This window comes from Physeter macrocephalus, chromosome 12 (genome assembly GCF_002837175.3).
Source record: "Physeter macrocephalus isolate SW-GA chromosome 12, ASM283717v5, whole genome shotgun sequence".
Classification (NCBI taxonomy): Eukaryota; Metazoa; Chordata; class Mammalia; order Artiodactyla; family Physeteridae; genus Physeter; species Physeter macrocephalus.
This window is the reverse complement of record NC_041225.1, coordinates 56,465,804-56,489,065: the sequence shown is the minus strand read 5'-3', so window position 1 is coordinate 56,489,065 and position 23,262 is coordinate 56,465,804. Positions and strand designations below refer to the sequence as shown.

General features: G+C 37.2%; 1 protein-coding gene across 7 annotated transcripts in view; it reads left to right on the top strand.

The window, feature by feature from the left end:
* The window catches only part of MAP4K3 (mitogen-activated protein kinase kinase kinase kinase 3), a 209,215-nt gene that overhangs the window by 16,345 nt on the left and 169,608 nt on the right, over positions 1-23,262 (top strand). Inside the window, exons 1-2 of one of the 7 annotated variants that reach the window (XM_028496769.2) lie at positions 9,458-9,781; positions 12,230-12,363. The exons of 5 other annotated variants lie outside the window; for them this stretch is intronic. The gene's annotated coding sequence lies outside the window, so the exon portion shown is untranslated. Of the gene's footprint in view, positions 1-9,457; positions 9,782-12,229; positions 12,364-23,262 lie in introns of those variants that run through there. One more of the 7 variants, XM_028496768.2, reaches the window with a different exon arrangement.

Below are 23,262 nucleotides of genomic sequence, written 5' to 3'. Positions count from 1 at the left end.
AAGAGGGAAGAGATATGGGAACATATGTATATGTATAACTGATTCACTTTGTTATAAAGCAGAAAATAACACACCATTGTAAAGCAATTATACTCCAATAAAAATGTTTAAAAAAAAAAAGTTAGTTGCACTGTAGAATCCAAGACCTACCATTATGGTAAAACACTTATTATTGGTCTCTAACTTAAAATGGATCATTTTTACCAATGTATGATTTTTTTAACATCATGCATTGGTCATTTGGAAAATATGGATTCATGATGTTATCCAGATCTTCCCAGCGTTGCCATGTTTCATTACACAATATCATAAATCATCACTCATCTCCTCAGAAAAGTCTTAAAGTATTGACGGTAGATACAAGTTTTCCAAGATACAAATTTCTCTTTGAAAGTGCTAAATGCATCACATGCAGCAAATACTGTTGTTTTTCATTGAACTGACAGGCTCATTTAGTTTATTTTCAAGAAAATGTCAGATACCTAAATATGAATAATCATGGTTTGTCAGCTGTTCTCTCAAGTAAAAACAGTGTTCTGTGGAAAAAGTGGCTTGTTCGGTTTGCAACTCAATCACCGGTGCTTTTCTTTGAGATAAACCAGTGTACTTGGCATGCAGAAGTGTTTATGCATTTCATCAAATAGAATATTAAAATGATAAGTATTTAAGGGTCAAGATTTAATAAAATTAATAATGTTTATGCTTCAATAAGGGCATTCTTAAGTGAAACTGGCTTTTTTTTTTTTTCCCAGCGAGTGCATGGCAGTGAAAAATACACTTGACTGCTGTACGTTGTGGGTCTGCTGCCTTGACTTGTGCTAAGGCACCAGCAGTTTTAACCACCATTGCTTTTGTATTATTAGTACAAACGTCAACACAGTGAAAGGGGGCCAATAACATTTCAGTATTATTATGAAAATAGTTTTGACTTTTCAGACCCTCAGAAAGGAATCCCAGGGACCTCCACAGAACTGTGCTAGAAGATTATGTGGAGTAAGCTAAGGCTAAGGTAAGTGGTGATGGATCAAACAAGGCAAACAGTAGTGAAGAACAGAAAGGAAGAACAGATAGGTGAGAAGCATCTTGGAGAGAAATTCGACAGGGTTTTGTGGAGAAATACAGGGATGGAGAGAGACGATTCAGAGAGGACGTAACAATTTTAAGCCTGATGAGCATGTAGTTGGTGCTTTATAAATACTTGTTTAAATCAATTGATAGTGGGAGAATGGCATCAGTTACAAAGACAGGAAAGTTGAGAAGGGGGAGCTCTGATGGAGTTCAGATTTTCTGTTAGAAAACAGGTATCTGTGAGGGTTTTGTTTTTTTTTTTCATTATTTTCTTACTGTGGTTACTCTGAAGAAACAGTAGTCACAATTACTTCCCTTCATTTTTCTATGGAGAATAACAATTCTTTAACAGTGTCTGTAGGACTAATAGAGGCTGATAAGAGCCAAAACCTTTCTCCCAGCTCTTACTGAGGGATTACCAGGAGGACGTGCAAAACATGTCCTCCTATTGAAGAAAAATGCTACAGATTGGGAGGGTGATTGGTATAGGGGATTAGTGAACGGAACAATAAAATATGAGCTAGCTATTTTTATTCTGGCATAAATTTGAAAAGTGTTTTGTATTCTGTTTATAACATGTACATTTTTAAAAGAAAAAATATACAATAAGAAAACTATAAGAAAACAATTAAAATGATGCGTAATCTTACTCCCAAGAGGTGGATACTCTTAGTATTTTGATGTTTCTTTGTAGACAGATATTTTAGAAAACTTGTATGTTGTTGCATATTTTAAAAATTAAATTATGGCTTACTTAGAGTGAATGCACAGATCTTAAATCTTTCAGTTTGACATATATACAGCTGTGCAACCCATGCCTTTATTAAGGTAGAACATTTCCTTAACCTCAGAAAGTTGTTTTATATCCCTTCCCAGTCATGCTGTCCACCCTCTTCCCCCCAGCCATTACAATTACTGTTCTGATTATTATCAGTATAAAAGCTCTTCTAGAACGTGATATAAATGAACCACAAATGGATTACCTTGGCATCTTTGACAAAAATCAGTTGACAGTGCATGTGTAGGTATATTGCACTCTCTCTTGTCCTGTTGAGCTGTTTGGCTGTATTTTCAAGAATACCTCAGTCTTGCTTACTGTAGCTTCATAGAAAGAAAGCCTTGAAATCAGGTAGGGTCCTACAACGTTATTCTGCTTTTTCAAAATTGTTTTATCTATTCTAGGTCCTTTATTTTTACCATACACATTTTAGAATCAGCATTTCAGTTACATGAAAAAGCCTTCCAAGATTTTACTTTTTATTTTAAAGTAATTAAAAACTCATAGGAAGTTGCAAAAAAAGTACAAAGAGGTCACATGGACCCAACACCCAGCTTCCCCCAGTGGTGATATTTTTGCCTAACTAGAGTGCATTATCAAAACCAGGAGATTGGGGGCTTCCCTGGTGGCGCAGTGGTTGAGAGTCCGCCTGCCGATGCGGGGGACACGGGTTCGTGCCCTGGTCCGGGAGGATCCCACGTGCCGCGGAGCGGCTGGGCCCGTGGGCCATGGCCGCTGGACCTGTGCGTCCGGAGCCTGTGCTCCGCAACGGGAGAGGCCACGGCAGTGAGAGGCCCGCATACCGGAAAAAAAAAAAAAAAAAAAAAAAAAAAAAACCAGGAGATTGATTGACACAATGTAGTTAACTAGACCTTAGTCAGATTTCATCACTTTTTGCATGCACTCATTTTTTTCATGCCTACGTGCATAATTTTGTGACATTTTATCATGTATATAACCTACTGGGATTTTATTGGGATTATGTGGGATCTGTAGCTCAATTTGTGGAAAATTGAGATCTTAACAGTATTGAGTCCTTTGATCTGTGAATACAGTATCTCTCTCCATTTATTTAGCTCTCCTTTAACTTATTAATGTTTTGCCTTTTATTCTTTTTAATTTATAAATTTCATCCTTCGCCTTTTCTACTAATATTGTGGTAAAAGATAACTATTATGTAATACTTCTTCAAAATGGTACAGTAATTGTAATGTGAGGTACATTTTCAGTTTTTATTAAAATCTTCACTGTACTAGTGGTGTCTGACTTCCTTTGATTTAACCTTGAACATTTTTAGCCCTGAGCATATGGACTCTTTTTAAAGTTGGCAAAATGAAAACAGGGGAAATGACTATTTAAAAAGCTGTCCACTTCAACTATGTTATCTAAAGATTAAAACAAAGTCCTTAGAACCTGATTTGGTTTTATGTATGAGATGTATCTGTTTATTGGTGCATATTTTGCAAAATTAATATTTTTTGTGCTTATTAAAGGAAAATAACTTAAAGTTTTCTTCGTCCTTAAGTGAAAAATAAACAACGTTGTGCTTGATTGTTTAGGAGATCCTAAAGAATTTCGTTCTGATTTTGAGGAGCTTATGATCTGATTTGAGGAAACAAAATATGCCTAAATGGAACATCTAAAGAACATTTATAAGGCAGTATTTTAACAATTAAAAGAGCAATCACATGTTTTAAATACTACAGAAATTCAATTTAAGGGAAAGGTGAGTTGGTGTTAATTTGATAAAGGTTTTCTGGAAGAGTGACTCTGATCTGGGAATCAAAGAAATAATTGAGTTTTCATTTGTAGAGAACATTTCATTTATAGAGAACCTTTCATTTGTGAGGGAAGCCATTCCAAAAGAGTAGATATGGATAAAAATACAGCTGTGGGACAGAAGTGGGCAAAGAGATACTAGACATTCTGACTAAAGCAAGGGTCCACATTTTTGAGGTGTGATAGATAATGTTTCAAATATCCAAGATAGAGACAAACAGATGCTTGGAGAATGTGCAACTCATTTGATTTACAGTGTAATGTTTTCCAAATTCATTAGGGCCACTCGTCTTTCTGATCTTCTTGTGTCACTATTTGGATGGTATCAGTAAGTTTTATTTCCCGCCTTTCCCCTCTGTTGGGTTAAAAGTTATACATTTTATTTTTATACTTTTGGTGTCAAATTTCAATATGCATAATAAACGAATACATCTCTCTCTGTTCCCTTTCTGGTCAGTACATGGACTTGGGAATGATTCAGTTCAATTACCACCTTCCTGTTTTGTGTTGTTGTCTGTTATTTTGGTTCTATATTGCTTTCTTGTCTCCCAGATGAGTGTTTATTATCATTGTTTTATACATACAGTGCTGTTTTACGGTCACCCATATGTGTTTTCAATTTCTTTGCTCACCATTGTTTCTTGGCATCTTGCTCTGACATTCTGGCTTCAGTTTTCTTCTTCCTGGTGGGCATTATTTGGTAGGGTTCTTCCTCCCTCCCTCCCTCCTTTTAACTGTGTAAAGGTAAACTCAGTCTCTTTTTTTCAAAAATGTCTCTTTTGTCTTAACCTTTAAATCATAATTTAGTGTAGTGTAACTAAGTTGACAGTTATTTTCTCTCAGAACTTTGAAGATATTCTGTTGTTGATGCTAAGAAGTCTGTTGTCAATTTAATTGTTCCTTGTAGCTAGCTAATCAGTGTTTCCTTTCTAATTGTCTTTTAAGATTTTTTTTCTTTGACTCTGGTGTCCTTCAGTTTTACATTGATGTTTCTAGATATGGATGTAAATAAAAATATTTGTTGTTTTTCTTTAAAGAGTAACTTGTTTCATCAGTCCTGGAAAATTCTAAGCTGGTGTGTCTTTGACTATTATTTCTTTCCTATCCCTCTGTTGTTCTTTCTTTAGAACTCCTATTTTATACTTTTCCTTCTATTTCTTCATGTCTCATAATGTCATGATTTTTTCAGCTCTGTATTCTGTCTTGTATTATGGTTCATATCTTCAGTATCTTCAATTGTATCTATGTCTCATCTGCTATTCAAAATATCTGTTGCTTTAAAAAAAATAATTTGAACTCACAGGAAAAATAGAAGAATAATATAAAGAACTCTTATATACCCTTTTCCAAATTCACCAGTGGTTAACACATTTGCTTTATCATTTTTTTCTTCTCTCCCCCCATATATATATATATATATATATATACACACACATATTGTTTTTCTCTGAACCATTTGAGAGTAAATTACAGACATAATGCTCCTTTACCCATACACAACTCAATGTATATTTCTCAAAATAAATATTTTCACTTAAATAAAACCACAGTACAGTTATCAAAGTCAGAGACTTTTAATATTAATATAATAATATTACCTGATCTATAGACCTTTTTCAGATTTCTATCAAAGGTCTTAATAATGTCCATAAGAGCATTTTTTCCTCCTAGTTCAGAAACTATCCAGGATCATAGATTGCTTTTAGTTTTCAATCTCTTTTCATCTAGAATAGTTTTTTACTCTTTCTTTGTCTTTCTAGACACTGATATTTCTGAAGAATATATATCATTTATTTTGTAGAATGTCCTTCATTTTCAGAGTGTCTGGTGTTTCCTTTTCGTTAAATTCAGGTGACACATTTTGGGCAGAAAAGTATGTAAGTGATGATGTGTACTCAGTGAATCATATCAGGAGGCACATGATGTTGATTTGTCCCATTATTAATGTCAGTTTAGATCACTTGGTTAACTTGGATCTGCCAAATTTCTTCACTATAAAGTTGCTGTTTTTTTCCTTTTGTAATTATTATAATCAGTAATTTGTGGGGAGATACTCTGAGACTATATAATATCTCCTTCCTCACCTAGCTTACACCCATTAGTTTTAGCATCCATTTATGAGTCTTACTTAAATTATTAACTATGATGGTTGCAAAATAGTGGTTTTCTAACTCCATTAATTTCTTCTATGTTTATTGGTTGGCATTCTGTTGTGATGAAGAGGTTTTACTTCTTTTTTTTTTTTTTCTTTTGCTGTACGCGGGCCTCTCACTGTTGTGGCCTCTCCTGTTGCGGAGCGCAGGCTCAGCGGCCATGGCTCACAGGCCTAGCTGCTCCATGGCATGTGGGATCCTCCCGGACTGGGGCACAAACCCGTGTCCTCTGCATCGGCAGGCGGACTCTCAACCACTGTGCCACCAGGGAAGTCCGCTTTTACTTCTTGATTTATTTGTTTTTGGACTTACGGATTCTTATTTTATTCATTGGGTTCCGATTAATCACTGTCACTTGTTTTGATGGTCAAACTATTTAAGCTTTAGTTAGCTGGATTCTATCTTAGCTCAGGCTGCCAAAACAAAATTCTATAGACTGGGTGGCTTAAACAACAGAAATTTACTTTCTCACAGTTCTGGAGACTAGAAGTCTAGGATCAAGGTGTGCCAACATGATTCGTTTCTGATGAGGGCTCTCTTCCTGGTTTGTAGATGGCCCTCATCTGCTTTCTTACTGTGTGCTCACATGGCAGAGAGGGAATGAAGCTCTCTTGTGTCTCTTCTTTTAGGGCACTAATGCCATATGAGGGTCCCTACCCTCATGACCTCATCTAAACCTAATTATCTCCCCAAGGCCCTGTCTCCAAACACCATCACCTTGGGATTAGGGTTTCAACACATGAATTGGGGAGGGGGGGGGGGACACAGTTCAGTCCATAGCAGATTCAGTTGCTTTTTAAATTTTAATAATTATATTTCGAGAAATTATATTTCTTTTTCAAGTCTGTATTTCTTTTTGCATAGTTTCTTGTTTTTAGAGTTTTGACCCTTTTTTATAACTTTGATTATTTTAACATACTTATTAACATTCTCTTTCAAATTACGATTCTGTCTTTTCAAATTGGGGGGGATGTTAATCTTTCTGTGTGTTGGTTTGTTGTGTTTGCTGACTCTCACTTGTGGATTTTTATTTTAATTTTGAATGCATCTGAAATTTCTCTAAGAATCTTTTGTGGCTTAAATTATGGGAGTGTCCTTCCAAAACAGTTTTGCTTTCACTCCTGTCAGGAGCCTCATGAGTCTCATTGGTCTGGGATTAATCTTTACGTTAAGTGCTCAGTTTGGAATTTCCCACACCTCATGGGTAATGCAGATTTGAACCCCAGACCCAAATGAGTAGCAGGCTCTTGGTTTTGAATTCTTTAAGGGACTTTGTTCTTTCCTCCCTGCTTTAAGCATCTTTGTACAGAGGTTTTTGTGTGGACATAACTTTTCAACTCTTGGGTAAATACCAAGGAGCGCAGTTGCTGGATTGTGTGGTGAGACTATGTTTAGCTTTGTAAAAAACTGCCAAACTTTCTTCCAGAGTGGCTGTACTGTTTTGCATTCCCACCAGCAGTGAATCCTGTTCCTGTTGCTCCACAGCCTTGCCAGCATTTGGTGTTGTCTGTCTTTTGGATTTTGGCTATTTTTAATAGGTGTGTAGTGATTATCTTGTTTAATTTGCAGTTCTTCCCTAGTGACGTTGATCATCTTTCCATGTGCTTATTTGTCATCTGTTTATCTCATTTGGTGAGTTGTCTGTTCATATCTTTTGTCCTTTTTAAAATTGGATTGCTTGTCTTCTTATAGTTGAGTTTTAAGGGTTATTTGTATATTTTAGATACAAGTCCTGTATCAGATACATGTTTTACAGTTATTTTCTCCCATCTGTGGCTTGTCCTTTCATTCTCTTAACAGTGTCTTTAGCAGAGCGGAAGTTTTTAATTTAGTGAAGTCCAGCTTATTGATTTTTTCCTTCTTTGATTGTGCCTTTGGTGTTATCTAAAAACCCATTGCCAAACCCAAACCAAGGTCACCTAGGTATTCTCTTCTAGAACTTTTTTAGTTTTGCGTTTGACATTTAGATCTATGATCTATTTGAGTTGATTTTTGTGAGAGGTGTTAAGATCTGTGTCTAGATTTTTTTTTTTTTTTTGCATGTGGATATCCAGGTGTTCCAGTACCATTTGTTGAAAAGGTCATCCCTTTTCCATCTAATTGCCATTGTTCCTTTGTCAAAGATCACTTGACTGTATTTGTATGGGTCTATTTCTGGGTTCTTGTGTTAGTTTGCTGGGCTGGCAATACAGAGTATCACAGACTGGATGGCTTAAACAACAGAAACTTATTTTCTCGTAGTTCCTAGTTCTGGAGGCTAGAAGTCTGAGATCAAGGTCTCAGCAGGGTTAGTTTCTTCTGAGGTCTTCCTCCTTTTCTCATAAATGGCTGTCTTCTCCTGGTGTCTTTACATGGTCTTTCCCCTGGAACTGTCTGTGTTCAAACAAGAGTAGTTTGAGATTATTAAAGAGTGGTAATTTGGAGTCAGATACAGCATAGAACTAAGGGAAGTAAGGACTGGGAGTCCATTGAGTCTAGTTAGGAGGGCATACTTGCTGTCTGTAGAGTTGTTTTCTGGAGTGGTTGGAATGGTTGGCAAAGTATCCTGTGTACAAGTGATTCAAAAGGTAAGAGGAGGTAGTGACATCTTCTGTAGTCTCTTGTTGAGGGGGTTGATCCTGTTACTTCCTCCTAGGACCATATCATTTATATCCTTCTCTTAGTGTGTTCCCCAGGAGTACTTATCGATCATCTCTGCTGAGCTCTGTACCATGGCTGATGCAGATGATGTGAGCCCTCTTCTCAAGGAGGTGGCAGACTAGGTATGGGCATAGTACTAAGTAATTTAATTACAGCATTAACTTGGAGCATTCTTTGATTATGTATTGAGTTATGTGATTCTTGATAGACGTTTAGAAGATCAGAAAATGATTGCAGTCCATGGCCAAATAGAAAAGGCTTTTTAGAAGAAACAGAATGAAAGCTGGGCTTTAAAATGTGATTTAGATTTAAATTGGTGAAGTGCAGCGACATTGTAGTTGAGGTGAATATTGGAAAATGAAGACCTGCTAGGTGGAGGAATAAGTAAGAAGGGATCATGCAGGAAACAGGTCAGACTGCATCAAATGATTTGTATTGGAGAATAATGGAGAATATTGAATATTAATAACAACAATAATTATAATAATAGCAAATAGTGTTTATGGAGTACTTACTATGTACTAGGCATGCCCCTGTGTAAACAATGCCTAAAAAATCCAAGGGTGAATGGTAATGGTGTGAATTAGATTAATGACAGGGGAAGTTTTGGGCATAGGTGGCCTGGAGAGATGGGAAGCTTGAGTAGTTAGATTTTGGACAGATCGATTGAGAGAATATATTTAAGTAGAAAGGTGTTGTCCCATTACCCTCCCCATCCCCATCCCTAACCCCACCCCCTGCAGTGGTAGACTAGCAGATTTGAAGGAACCAGTGGGGACATATGGTAAAGAAGGAAAGAGTGCCCATGAGAACAAGAATCCTTCAGTGATGGGAGCCAAGAGAAGGGACATCTTTTGCCTGGAGTTTTCAAATGAAGAAGAGCTCTCATCTGACTTCCTCCTCACCTTTAATGTCTAAGGGATTCAAAGAATTCAAGATTCATGGTTTCAATCTTTCTTTTGAGGTGTCATATTTGAGTGAGTGAATGAAATATGCCATGAAAGACCTATGCTGTAAGTACACATGTATGTGAAAGTTATGGTCTTTAGGAAAAGGTTTGGTATTACAAGTTACTGAATATGTTCTAGTTGAAACAGTTAAGAATAATGGAGAGATAGTAAGAGATTACCCACCATTGTTGTTATCAGAGTTTTCTTTCAACACCTGTGCCTCCTTAAAATCCTTTTTTGGGTTCCTGTATTCCTTTCAGTGCCTCATGAATTGGTGACTTATGATCTCCCACTGTCCCTACACAGGAAGAGTCACACTTCTCTCCCTCCATGTCATCCTTAGGAGGTGACAGAGTTGATGGAAAGAAGAGAACATTGAAGGTACCAAGTGATCGGAAACCCAGATGGACATGGTCATTATTAAAACTTGCTCATCTTTCCCTTCTCTGCTTCTTGCCGCATCTGTTCCCACCCCCTGCTCCTTCACCCTTTCTCCCTTTAATGAAAACTCAAACCCCAAACCTTTAAAGAGGGTTGAGTAGAGACTATAAAGCTTTTTGCAGAAACAGGCCACACACACAGTTATGTTTACTTTTTGTATGTCATTCAGTTTGAACAGTGATAGGTCAGTCAGTCACTGTCATTTCTATTTCATAATCATTATGCTGACATTTTTCTTTGGGGTCCCATGTTTCTAGTTAGTGCTGTGATGTTCATTCGCTAACACTACTGGAGTCTGCTAATCGTATAAGATGTTTTGATTTGGAATGTAGACTTTTTTCTTCTGTAAGCTGTGGTTACATGAGGCTCGACAAACTTTTTTCTATTAAAAACCAAAATTGAAGGTTACTGTTAATTACTGGGCAGAGTTGCTATTTTTACAAAAGGTTTGTATTGTTTGTGTTGAGATTTCTTAGCTGCTTCTATCACATTATAATATAGTATTTGAATTAAAATTTAAAGAACATTTCTATAACATAACTTATATTGTTTTGTAATAAGTGATCATATAAAAGATGTGAAATTTAAATCTGTTTTATAAGATTTCAGACAAAGTACTATAAAAGTATAATTTAACTTATTTTGGTGGGTTTTAGAAAAGTCTGGAAACCAACTTTATAACGGCAGTAAAGGGATCTGGGTTTTCTAGCAACATTGTTTGCAGAAATTATTCATTTACCTGATATGGTCAGCTGTTTTAGGAGACAAATACCTTTTTGTTTATCTGGCCAAGGTTTAAACTCACCTTTTTAAACTCATACCATTTTAAAAATTTAGTTTATTTTTTAATTCTTTGATAATTGAGATTAAAAAAACTTATTTTAGAATATTTTTAGATTTATAAAAAGTCACAAAAATAGTAGAGAGTTTCTGTAATCTCCTCACCCAGTCTCCCCTTTTGTTAACATCTCACGTGACCATGATACGTTTGTCACAACTAAGGAACCGACTTTGGTATGTCACTATTAACTGAACACCAGCTTTTATTTGGATTTCACTGTTTTTTCCCTAACTTCTCTTCTCTGTGCCAGGATCCCATTCAGAATAGCACGTTAGATTTTCTCATCATGTTTCACAGACTTTGTTTGTGATGACCTTAACAGTTTTGAGCAGTGCTGATCAGGTATTCTGTAGTGTGTTTCTCCATTTAAGTTTGTCTAATGTTTTTCTCATGGTTAGACTGGGGTGTGAATTTTGGGGAGGATGAAGTATCCACGCTATTAATTTGACTTATCCCTGGTGATGTTAACCTTGATCACCTGGCCATGGTGATGTTTTCTAGGTTTCTCCACTATAAAATAACTTTTTCCCACCTTTCCATGTTGTGCTGTCTGAAAGCAAATCTCTAAACACAGCCCCACACTTAGTGGGTGTCGAGTTAAGCTTCATCTTTTTGAGAAAGGGAGTAGCTACATAAATTACTTGGAGCTTTTCTGTATGGAGATTTGTATCTTTGCCCCTCAGTTATTTTATATCAGTATGGATTTATCAATATTTATTTTATATCCTAGGTTATAATCCAATACTCAGATTGCTCAAATTGTTCCAGCTTGGCCATTGAGAGCTCTTTCACATTATCTCCTATATCCCTTTGATATGTCCCCATCATTTTGTTTTGAACACTTCCTTACTCTCTGGCAGTATAAGATATCTCAGGCTCATCATGTATATTCCCTGCCCCAGCCTTATGATCAGCCATTTCTCCAAGGAGCCCAGGTTCCTTTCATTGGAGAGTAGTGTAAGAAACCAAGATTTGGGCTCTGGGTGTGCTTGTTCTTACTGGTGTGTCATTTCTTCTAGGACCTCTCAGTAGATGGATCTAGGAAATATATATATTTATATATAATGTATAGTTAATATATAAAATATGTATTATATAATATATATTTATAACATATGTTGTATATAAGTATATGTATTACTGGTTCGTGTATACGTACATGTCTATAGTTTTTTCTGTATTTATATAACTGTATCCATTTTAAGCTAAAGTTGAATTTATACTGATGTCTTTGAATCTAATCCAGTCCCACATGGTTCATTCTAGCCTTCCCCAATGCTATCTGTAGCCTTCTTCTCTAATAGTAAGAAACCTGGCTCCCACCATCTACCATCCATTTATGTTTTTGTTCAATTTTAGTATACCTATACAGCTTTTGAGGAATTGTCACAACTCTGTTTTACAAGTTTTCAAACCAAACTGTTCTCATACTTTAATTTGCTCATTTACTCTTTGAAATAACAATTATTATATATCATATGCTAAGCATTTTTCTATGAGCTTTTACAAAACTATAATAACCAGTTTTAATCTTAATCCATACTGTGATGTGGGATCTTTAATTATCCCTATTTTACAGATGAGAGTAGAGGGACACAGAGAGTTTTGGTGATTTGCCCTCGAGTTCCCAGCTGGTAAGTGGCAGAGCAGCAGTTGAACGCACAGTCCACCCGCCTGTGGAGTCCATGCACTCAGCTACACTGCCGAGATTAGGTGTGTGGAAACACAGAGCTGTACATCCATTGTGTTGGTTTCTACTTTTTAAAAAATAATATTTTTTTTGCCAAGGAAGGAGGATTGGAAGTGGTTCAGTGATATCAGAAAAACCCCAGAGTATCTCACTGGACATGAGAGGGGACAGTGGTTAGAAGAGAGTACATTTTCTTAAAAAGGCAACCATGCAGTGGGACTGTATATTTACTAAAGGAGAAGGTTTGTTATCTTCTGGTTAGTTGAGATTGAGTTTCTGAGGAAAGTAGTTTACGCTTTGGAAATGTTCTGGCGTGAAACATGGACAGCTCCCCCTTCTCCACCCCAAACCTTCCACCATTGTTGCCAGAGTATTATTTTTTCCTTCTAGTAGAAGCTTGTGGTTCTCACCCTCTTCAGATTTGTCCCTTGCACAGAGGGGAAAGGAGTGGGTCAGAACTGCAGTTAGCAAAGGTGTTTAGCTGGCCACTGGTCAAGTCAAGAACCCAATCAATTGAAGGGATTTCTTTATTAAAAGAACAGAAGCATCAAATCTGTTCTATTTCACCAGAGCCTGTTTAGCTTTTGGTTTCATTGGTCAGCTTATATAGAAAAGCTTAGTTATTCTGGAGCTTTATTTTCAGACACTGCCGTCCACCCCCCTTGCCCCCTTCTCCCAACCCCAGCTTTTAACTTAAATTTTTTTAACGGCTTTATTGAGATTAAATTCACATACCATACAACTCACCCCTTTAAAGTGTACAATTCAGTGAGTTGTACAACGATCTGACTTAAATTTGAATTTTAAAATCGGAGACAAGATAGAGATAAATTTATTCTTCCATATTTATGTATTTTATATAATTCATAATTCTGTTTTTACATTAAGTACTGTTAAGGCATACCAAAGGTGACTATTATTGCCTAACTTTTTTAACTTTTAAGGATTGGAGAGACATTAAAAGCCATTAGAAACTATCAGAATGTGGCTTAGTTTGTTTAGTCCTCTTTGAAATAATGTACATAATTGCCTTGTTTTCATCATAATTCCATTTTCCTTTCTTTACTGGCTGTCTCCTTTTCTCCCACTCAGTTTTAAAGGGCATTCAACCCTGTAAACGTGTTTCAGCTAAGTCATAATTAAGCTGAAGCTAGATTCTGTTTATTACTTGTCTACCAGTAGATGCAAAGGGAAGCGATCTGAAAATTCCCATTTCTGTAGTGTGGAACATGTTAAATTTCTCCTGTTGCTTAAGAAGAGTCAGATCAGTTAGCATAGCAAATCTGAAGGAAACTTTAATCATTAATTCTGATGCTTGTTCAGGTGGGCAACATGCTTTTAAAATGATGACCATACATTTGGAACTGTTTGAGAACCGTATCTTTTCAAAAAGCACCTTACTTCCTAGAAGGAGTTTGGACTTTACAAGTACCAGCTGTCATTTCACAGAAAAGAGAACCTGATTGTGAACCACAGCCAAGTTGTGGGCCATTGCCCCTGGCTCGTAGAATTGCTTATAGACTCTTTTTTTTTTTTTTTTTTTTTTTTTTGTGGTATGCGGGCCTCCCTCTGTTGTGGCCTCTCCCTTTGCGGAGCACAGGCTCCGGACGCGCAGGCCCAGCGGCCATGGCTCACGGGCCCAGCCGCTCCGCGGCATGCGGGATCCTCCCAGACCGGGGCGCGAACCCGGTTCCCCTGCATCGGCAGGCGGACGCGCAACCACTGCGCCACCAGGGAAGCCCCGCTTATAGACTCTTGAACTTCATAGTTCTTCCCAAAATTGTTGGTGACATTAGTTAGGAATCTCTGTGAATTTGGTGGTTTCATTTCAAATAAATGAATTACCATTTATGTAATGAATTACCATTTATACGCTATTTGGTTTTCATACAACATTCAAAATATTAGATTGGTACATACTCTTAAAAGAATTGAGGCACAGTAGGCAGGGTAGGAAGTAGAGATCTGCAAGCAGGTGGCAGTGAAGGTGGGGCGTGGGGGTAATTTCTCCAAAACATTACTGACAGATTTTCTTAAGAAAACGTATTCTTCTGAAAAGTTTGCCTAATATTATTGTAAGTAGTGATTTTGAGTTACTGCTTGCTTCTCATTTCCCCCAGAATGATATGTACAAACTATTTAATAGAAGATTTTAATGTAAAATTCTAAAATTCTCATACACTGGGATTTGACAGTAAGATATTAATGTTAAGAGCAGGATTTTCTATTTCTATTTCTTTTTCTTTTTCTCTTTCTCTTTTTCTTTTCTGCATCTGGGCACCACTAATGTTTAGAGAAGATTGGTGCCTCTCTTTCCTTCTTGTTTTTGGCTTCTGATGCAGAGGTTGGGGGGTATGTTTCTGGTTTCCAGACTTGTCTGTTTCTATAAAGATTAGCAACACATTGCTTGTTGTAAATGTATCAAGACAGAAAGGAACAAAATCATATTTAACTGTGACAGAAAGCTTTAATGCTGACCACGATAGTCACGTTGTTCGGCTTGCAGATACTCCTCGAGCTGCTCTTCTTTTGGGGTCACCTTGGGAAAGTATAATGGGAAAGTGTGAATAACTGTGTGTGCTGTTAATTTAAAGATGCAGAAACTGATATGAGGGGGAAAGGAATGATGTGCTTTGGGAATATATCAGAGTCTTGTACGTGCTCTGTAAGAAGCAGGAGATTAAAGCCCCCATGAGTGGCAAAGTGATCCAAAGCTGGGCTTTCCCAGGAACTTCTTAGTGAGCATGTATGTGGTGCAGCCTGGACATCTTAATCCAAGAACTCTCCAGGTAGCTCTGGGAAAGACAGTTGCTAGCAGATTCCTTTGTCTGGTGGCACAGTGTGCCTGCCTCTACCTGGTCTTGCCTTTCTTATGAATTTTTATGATTGTGTTCTCTTCTGTTTAGTCCCTGTTCCTGACACCTGCACATCTACCATGTTTGCTGTTCCATGTGCAGCAAATGGATTCTCACGGTTAATCTCAGTCTTTGTAGTTAATGGCTATGACCCACTTTTGGCTGTTAGTCTTTGGTTTCGTGTATTTTGTGGTTGTGCTTGTTTTTATCACCAATACCAGTATCTGACCGCTGACTATCCCCAGTGCATCCTCCAGGCTGCTCTGGCGTTTTCAGATCTCTGCTCTGATCTGGGCCCCATCCTCCAGGTGTGAGGATAATGGTGGAGAGACATTGAAGAGAACTTTGGTTCCGCTCCTAGCTCCCGCAATACTTAGATAAATGATTGTGGTTCAGTTACTTAACTACTCAGGGCTATTGTCTTCTCATCTCTTGCTAAGTCCTCTTTAGTGTGTGTTGGAACTTGGTCATTCCTGTCATTCATTATCTTCTGGTCCGAGGACGTTAGCTTGGCTCTTTCACTGCCACTGTGTGCTCTTTGATGAATTCCTTTATATCCTGGGTAAAACTGAACATCGGGATACAGCTTCTCCTTTTGCTAAGAAAAAAACCATATAATCCTTTGTTGGGTCTCCCTACTGGTAAATTCAGGGAGGTAGACAGGAGTTAGTTACGTGTGATAGACAATGAGAAGATGCAGGAATCTTTAGCCGCGCGGCACCACTTGCGGGATCTCAAGTTCCCTGACCGGGGATCGAACCTGGGCCATGGCAGTGACTGCACTGAATCCTAACCACTAGGCCACCAGGGAACTCCCAAGAAATCTTAAAAACTGTTGAAATAGCAGTTTAGTATCAGATAAGTAGATACTGCTTGGTTAGATGGCCACATAGTTAGGAAGTTAGCCTCTTGAACTGGTGAGTTGGATTTGATTTTAAGCTCTGCTAGTTTTTTAGCTTTGTGACCTTGGACACTTAATTTATCTTCGCTATACCTGGTTTCATTTGTTAGACGAAATAGTACTTACCTCAAAAGGTTATTGTGAGGTTTAAATAAAGCATTTAAATCTTAGTATTAATTCCTATTACTTAATATGTAAATTTGAGCCTGTATTCATGGGTCTGTTTAGCAAAGCCCTTCTTAGTATTTCCAGGGGTTTTTTTGGTGTTTTTTTGTTTGTTTGTTTGTTTGTTTGGCGGTACGCGGGCCTCTCACTGTTGTGGCCTCTCCCGTTGCGGAGTACAGGCTCCGGATGCGCAGGCTCAGCAGCCATGGCTCACGGGCCTAGCCGCTCTGTGGCATGTGGGATCTTCCCGGACCGGGGCACGAACCCGTGTCTCCTGCATCGGCAGGCGGACTCTCAACCACTGCGCCACCAGGGAAGCCCCTGTTTTTATTTTAGTATCAGCCTGTCTCAGTCATAACTCTCTCTGTCACATCATCCAGGTTTTGTTTGTTTGCTTTTCCTCCTACGTAGGACTAATCAGTCTGATTTTTTTTGCTTGTTTGTTTATTTGCCACAACTGGAATGTAAGCTTTGTGGGATCAGGGACCTTCTCTGTCCTCTTCATTGTTATATCTCCAACTTCTAGTGTAGTCCCAGGAACAGTAGAAGCTCAGAGGAAGACATTAATTGCTACAGTTACCTGTTCAGTGTATCGCTGTGGGGAGATGGCAGTGACTGCAGCTAGGAATTGCGGGCATTTCGCCTCCTCTAGAGCTATTTTGTCATCTTTTTTCCAAGTCCCTGACCTTCTGGCCATCAGGTGACTTTGCCTCTGGAAGTATGTTCTCCTCTAACATGATTCTTACCTCATTTGGTACATTAGTGTAGTTTTCCCAAATTTCTTTTCTGGAACATTAGATTCTTAAAGTGATCCTGAATTAAAGGATTAAAGATTCTGTGATCAAATGAATTTGGGAAACTCTGCTATTCCCTTCCTCCACATGGAGATTCACATTATATATTGGCGTGTTAAAGACTCTGAAAAGTCCTATGATAGATGTACTTTTAAACTTTGATCAATTATTTTCCTAAATTAATTGATCCTAAATGTAAACACATTAATTTCTTAATTTTTTTTACTTAATGACTATAATATCCCAATTCCACAGAACACACTGGGAAATGCAGGGCTAGCCTACTTCTGTAGGCCTGCTTTACCCTCTCTCAGTTCCTTCCTATATAAAATTATAAGGCCAGGAAAATTAAAATGAAGTGCCTTAAGGCATTCATTGTTGTCAAGCATTTAAACCTCCTTCTTTAGCCACCACGTGAATATGGTAACCAATATCGTTGGAATCTGGAGGTGTTATGTCTCCCTATCTGCAGACCTCCAGATTTTTTCAGTGCTAGTAGTCCCAGTTGTTCTTTCCCTTAGATTTGTTTTTTCAACTCAAGAAGACTTCTGTGCCCATATGTAGAACAGAGATACCTGACATACCTAGAACAAAGTGAATGATGAGCCCTTGACAGATAAAAATTCACTGGTTCCATCCACTTTTTCACCAATCTCACATGGTCATCAGGGGAATGGACTTCCAGAATTTTAACATTATATTTTACCATTTAACAAAGACACTAAGCATATGCTAACAGTAGCTTTGTGTCCCAACACCTAGCACCATACACCTAGCACCATACCTGGCATGTATTTGGCTCCCAATAAATATTTAGTAACTGAACCAGACACTGAAATCATACACTACTCTACTTGTTCTCATGTAGTGAAATGGAGACACTGGTTAGAGAGGGAATATGAATTGGTGCACTCAATCTGGAATATGCATCACAAATTTACAGTATAATTTAAGAAGGAAAAAATGTAAGCAAAACACCTGCATTTATACCAGAAGTAAGGGAGTCACACTTACTGTCTCTCTGTACTGTGCTTTCAAGTTGGATCTCAAATAACAGCCTTTGCTAAAAATAGAGGTCAAGAAGATTTTCTTCTCAGATGTAGATGTCCATTTATTTCCCAGTCCTCTTAGGAAATCCCTCTCAATTTAAGGCATAAAATTATATGGAGTATATCTTGCTTTAAAAAATTACTGTTTAGGGGCTTCCCTGGTGGTGCAGTGGTTAAGAATCTTCCTGCCAATGCAGGGGACACGGGTTGGACCTCTGGTCCGGGAAGATCCCGTGTGCTGCGGAGCAACTTAGCTCGTGCGCCACAACTACTGAGCCTGCTCTCTAGGGCCCGTGAGCCACAGCTACTGAGTCCCTGTGCTACAGCTACTGAAGCCTGTGTGCCTAGAGCCCGTGCTCTGCAATAAGAGAAGCCACCGCAATGAGAAGCCCGCGCACCACAACAAAGAGTAGCCCCTGCTCGCCGCAACTAGAGAAAGCCTGCGCACAGCAACGAAGATACAACGCAGCCAAAAATACATAAATAAAATAAATAAATTTTTAAAAAATTACTGTTTAGTTACTGTTTTATATTTAAGAGAATGTTGGCTTCTGTCCATTTTTGTATAACTTTAAGTAAAACGGTATAATGACATAAAAATCTGCTGTTCTTTTAAACACCTTTTATTATTTCTAAAAGGTAAATGCCTATGTGAATGATATGGTGTGGTCATATTTCATTTGAATGAAAAAATAATATAGAAAAGCACTGCCAGAACATCAGTGTCATATATGGTGTGTATATATATATATATATATATATATATATATATATATATATATATCTTTAATGTCATTATTTCATATAGCCTTTTATAGATTTCAAATGGCTATTCCATACACTTTGGTTTAATTGCTAGAATAAGAAAGTTTCATTTTTGAGAAGCTAGAAAGAGTTTCAAAAGTTAGAAAAATGTTATTATAGTTTATATTATTAAAAGTACTAGTTTATGATATTTACCCAAAGTCTTAAAAAATAATCCTTTAAATATTATTTTCATTATTAAGTAATGAAGTTAACGTTTACCTCTTGAAGACAAATTCTGGTGTTCTTCACTCATTGTGTGTTTGTTCCAAAATCAAATAATAAGATTTTTGGCTGTGACAATTAAATGGCTATAATGGTTTTCAGTAGAGTTTGTTATTACAATGTGTGGGGATAGAATCAAAATTTATATAGATACGAAGTTTTACAAACACTTCTAAGTTTTTTCTTAATAATACCACTTTATGATTATATTACTCTGAATTTTCTAGAACTGTGAAATTCTGTTATTAAAATGTGTGCAGGTTGTTGCATGAATAGAGGGCACTCAGAATTCTTGATTCCAGCTATTTGTGGTGTGTCCTGCCAATCCAGCGAGGGTTCTTCTGCTTCTGTTACCTTAAAGCAGTGGATGTCCCGAACTGCAAATCAGCCTTCTTGTTAAGACAGGTCAGCAGCCCCTCCTCCAATATTCTAAATTACTGTCCTCCCACCCAGACCTAGATGTAATAGAAACCAAAAAGAGATCAACCAAAGTTATTTCTCTTGATGTAATCAGGAAAAAAAGGGCGAATGTTGGACATAAACAGCATTTTGTGGTGAGAAGTTTTTCAAAGTACATTTAACAGTTGGAATCTCTTTCTGCTATTTTCAGTGCATTGTTGGAATTGGCACTTAGAAACTATCCGCTTAAGCATTATTGACCCTCGTAAAGCTATTTCTTCCCTAAACCACACTGTCCTTATCTTAGGGCCTGTGAATTAGAGGTCTGTCTTTACATTTATTATAGTACTAGGTAAATAGGCATTTATAGAGACTCTAACATAATCAGTGATTGCATGTAGAATATGGATAATGACATTGTTTCTTTCTGCCCACAGTGTTAAATTACTCTCTTCCTTCGTTTTTAACTCTGAATTTATCTCAGTGTCTACTATATTTTACTTTTTCCTCTGATTTCTGCTCTCTGCACACTGAATTTTTTCTGGAGAAATTTACAAACTGGCTGTTTATACTGAAGCATCAAATACAACGTCAAGTAGATTTTTGTTGAGATTCCCATCCAGTACCTATTTTCATATCTTCAGTTCTGTTTACTCAAGATTCTACATTTGGTTTTTAAAAATTAAATAGAAATTCAACTAATCGTACATGTATTGTGCACTTATTATGTATAAGCACTACCCTACTAGGTCCTGGGTATAAAAATATAATTAAGAGAGTCCAAGAGCTCACAGCCTTAACACGGAAGACAGACATACAAATAAGCCTAACAGTATGATTTTATTTTAGAAGTAAATTTTAAGTTCTGTGGTGTGGTATGAATACAGATTCTGTGTAAGGATACCAAGAAAAGTTACAGTGTGGAAACAATCTTTAAGGGTTTTTTTTTTTTTCCTTTTTAAAAAATGCTTTATGGAGGTGTAATTGACATACAGTAAACTGCACATATTTAAGTTGTGTGATTTGGTAAGTTTTGACATATGTATATACCCATGAAGCCATCACAGCAATCAAAATATTTAATAAACATATACATAATCCTCAAAAGTTTCTTTGTGCCTCCATATAATCTTTCTTGCCCCTCACCTATCTTGCCCCTAACTAGTCCCCAGGCAACCACTGATCTGCTGTCAGTTTAGATTAGTTTGTAGTTTCTAGAATTTTATATACATGGAATCATAGTCATAGAGTATGTAGTATTTTGTCCAGCTTCTTTTACTTACCTTAATTATTGTGACATTTATCCATGTTGTTGAGTGTGTCAGTATTCCTTTTTATTGCTGAGTATTGTTTCACTGTAGGGATAGAAGACAATTTGTTGGGGCTGCCCTGGTGTCACAATGATTAAGAATCCGCCTGCCAATGCAGGGGACACGGGTTCGAGCCCTGGTCTGGGAAGATCCCACATGCTGCGGAGCAACTAAGCCCATGAGCCACAACTACTGAGCCCATGCGCCACAACTACTGAAGCCCGTGCGCCTAGAGCCCGTGTTCTGCAACAAGAGAAGCCACCTCAATGAGAAGCCCACGCACCACAGGGAAGAGTAGCCCCCACTCTCTCAACTAGAGAAAGCCCATGCACAGCAGCAAAGACCCAAACACAGCCCAAAATAAATAAATTAAATAAATAAATTTGAAAAAATAAGATTAAAAAAAATAAGACAGTTTGTTTATTCATTCTTGGTTCTTATCATGCTCTTTTTATTTTATTTTAGAAATATTTGCCAAACTCAAGGTCATTAAGCATATCTCTTATGATTTCTTGCAAAGAATTTTTTGAAATCGTTTTTCAGCTTTGTTGAGGTATAGCTTACAAACCATAAAAATTACCCAGGACTGTATGCAGTTGTGCAGCTATCTCTACAATCTAATTTAGAAGGCTTCCCTCACTCCTGAAGGTTTCTTTATGTGCCTTTGATCTCAGTTCAGTTTGATTATGATGTGCTTTAATGTTTTTCTGCATGTTTCTTGTGCTGGGAGTTAATTAAGGTTTCTTGGATCTGTGGATTTATAGTTTTCATCAAATTTGGGGAAAATTTGACCATTATTAAAAATTTTTTTCTGATGACCTAGGCTGCTTGAAGTTGTCCCACAGCTAAATGATACTGTGATCATTTTATTCCAGTCTTTTTTCTCTCTGTATTTCATTTTGCATAGTTTATATTTGCTATTTTTTCGAGTTCATTAATCTTTTTGTCCATGGTGTCTAATCTGCTGTTATTCTAGCCAGTATATGTTTTACCTCAATTATGTTAGTTTTCATCTTTTAGCATGATTTGTGTCTTTTTCATATTCCATGTTTGTAGTTAATGCTCAATCTTTGCTTTCTTTAACATATGGAATTTAGTTATACTGTTTTATTTCTTTTTGTCCTTTACTATCCTAATAAATTATTATTTATTATCTTATTATTCTTTATTATCTTATTTTCTTGACTCTGTTTTTTATCGATTTTCCTTCTCATTTTACGAGCTGTATTTTCCTACTTCTTTATGTGCTTAGTAATTTTTACTGGATTCTAGGCATTGTGAATTTTGCCTCAAGCGTGTAAGATGTTTTTGTGTTCTTATTAGTGTTCTTGAGCTTTGTTGTGTGTTGTGGTGAAGTTACTTTGGAAAAAGATCCTTTTGAGGTTTGTTTCCAAGCTGAGTTAGGTGGGAACAGAGCAGCCTGTAGCGTAGGGCTAATTTTTCCCAATACTGGAGTAATATCTTTCTGAGTACTTTTACCACTGCCTCTTAAATTATGAGGTTTTCTGCTAGTGGGAACATGAGCTATTCTGCCCCTTAATGAGCTTTGGGAGTTGTTCTTTTTCCTCCTTTCTGGTGGTTCTGTTTTAGGCCTTATGCACTGGGGATCAATACTGAGCTGAAAACTTAAGATGCACATGGACTCTCTACAGATCTCTGAAGCGGTCTCTCTGTGCAGTTCTCTCTCGGGTACTTGTCCTATGAATTCTAGCTGCCTTGGTTTTCCCATGTTCCCAGGTCCATCTCCTCAACTCAGGGAGACCATCAGACTGCATCTAGAGTCCCCCCTCCCTGCACTGAGGCATGAAAATTTATCTCTAGGCTATAAGCTGGGACAGTTGTAGAGCTCTAGGGTTTTGGATTTCTATTTTCAGGAAACACTGTAGTTTACTGTTTGATGTTCATTGTCTAAAAACCATTGTTTAAGATGTTACTTTTTTAGTTTTTTCAGAGGGAAGGGTAAAACTGGTCCTGGCTACTCTATCTTGTCCAGGTGCCATACTTTTTGGAAGCTAAAAATCCACTTCATTACTCATTCGTTAAAGGAAGAATTAGAATAAAAATTAACAGTAATCTTGTCAGTGAAAAATTGTCAAAACTATGGATAGATAAAGCAGGATAGATAATTTGCAGTTGCTAATTTATTTATTAAAAAACAAGAAAGAACAAAAAAAATAAGCATTCACCCCAGGAATTAGAAAAAGAGCAAAGTCATAGACACTGGAAGACATGTAAACAAAAAGGAGGGACGGAAATTAAATAGAAAAAAAGAGAGAGAGGGACAACTGATCAGTAAAACCTAAAGCTGGATATTTGAAAAGACCTGTAAAAATGACAAGTTTCTGACAAGATCACCTAAGAAGTGAAAGAGAAGGCATACATAGTATTTACTGATTGATTATTATTAAGGAAAAAAAGAG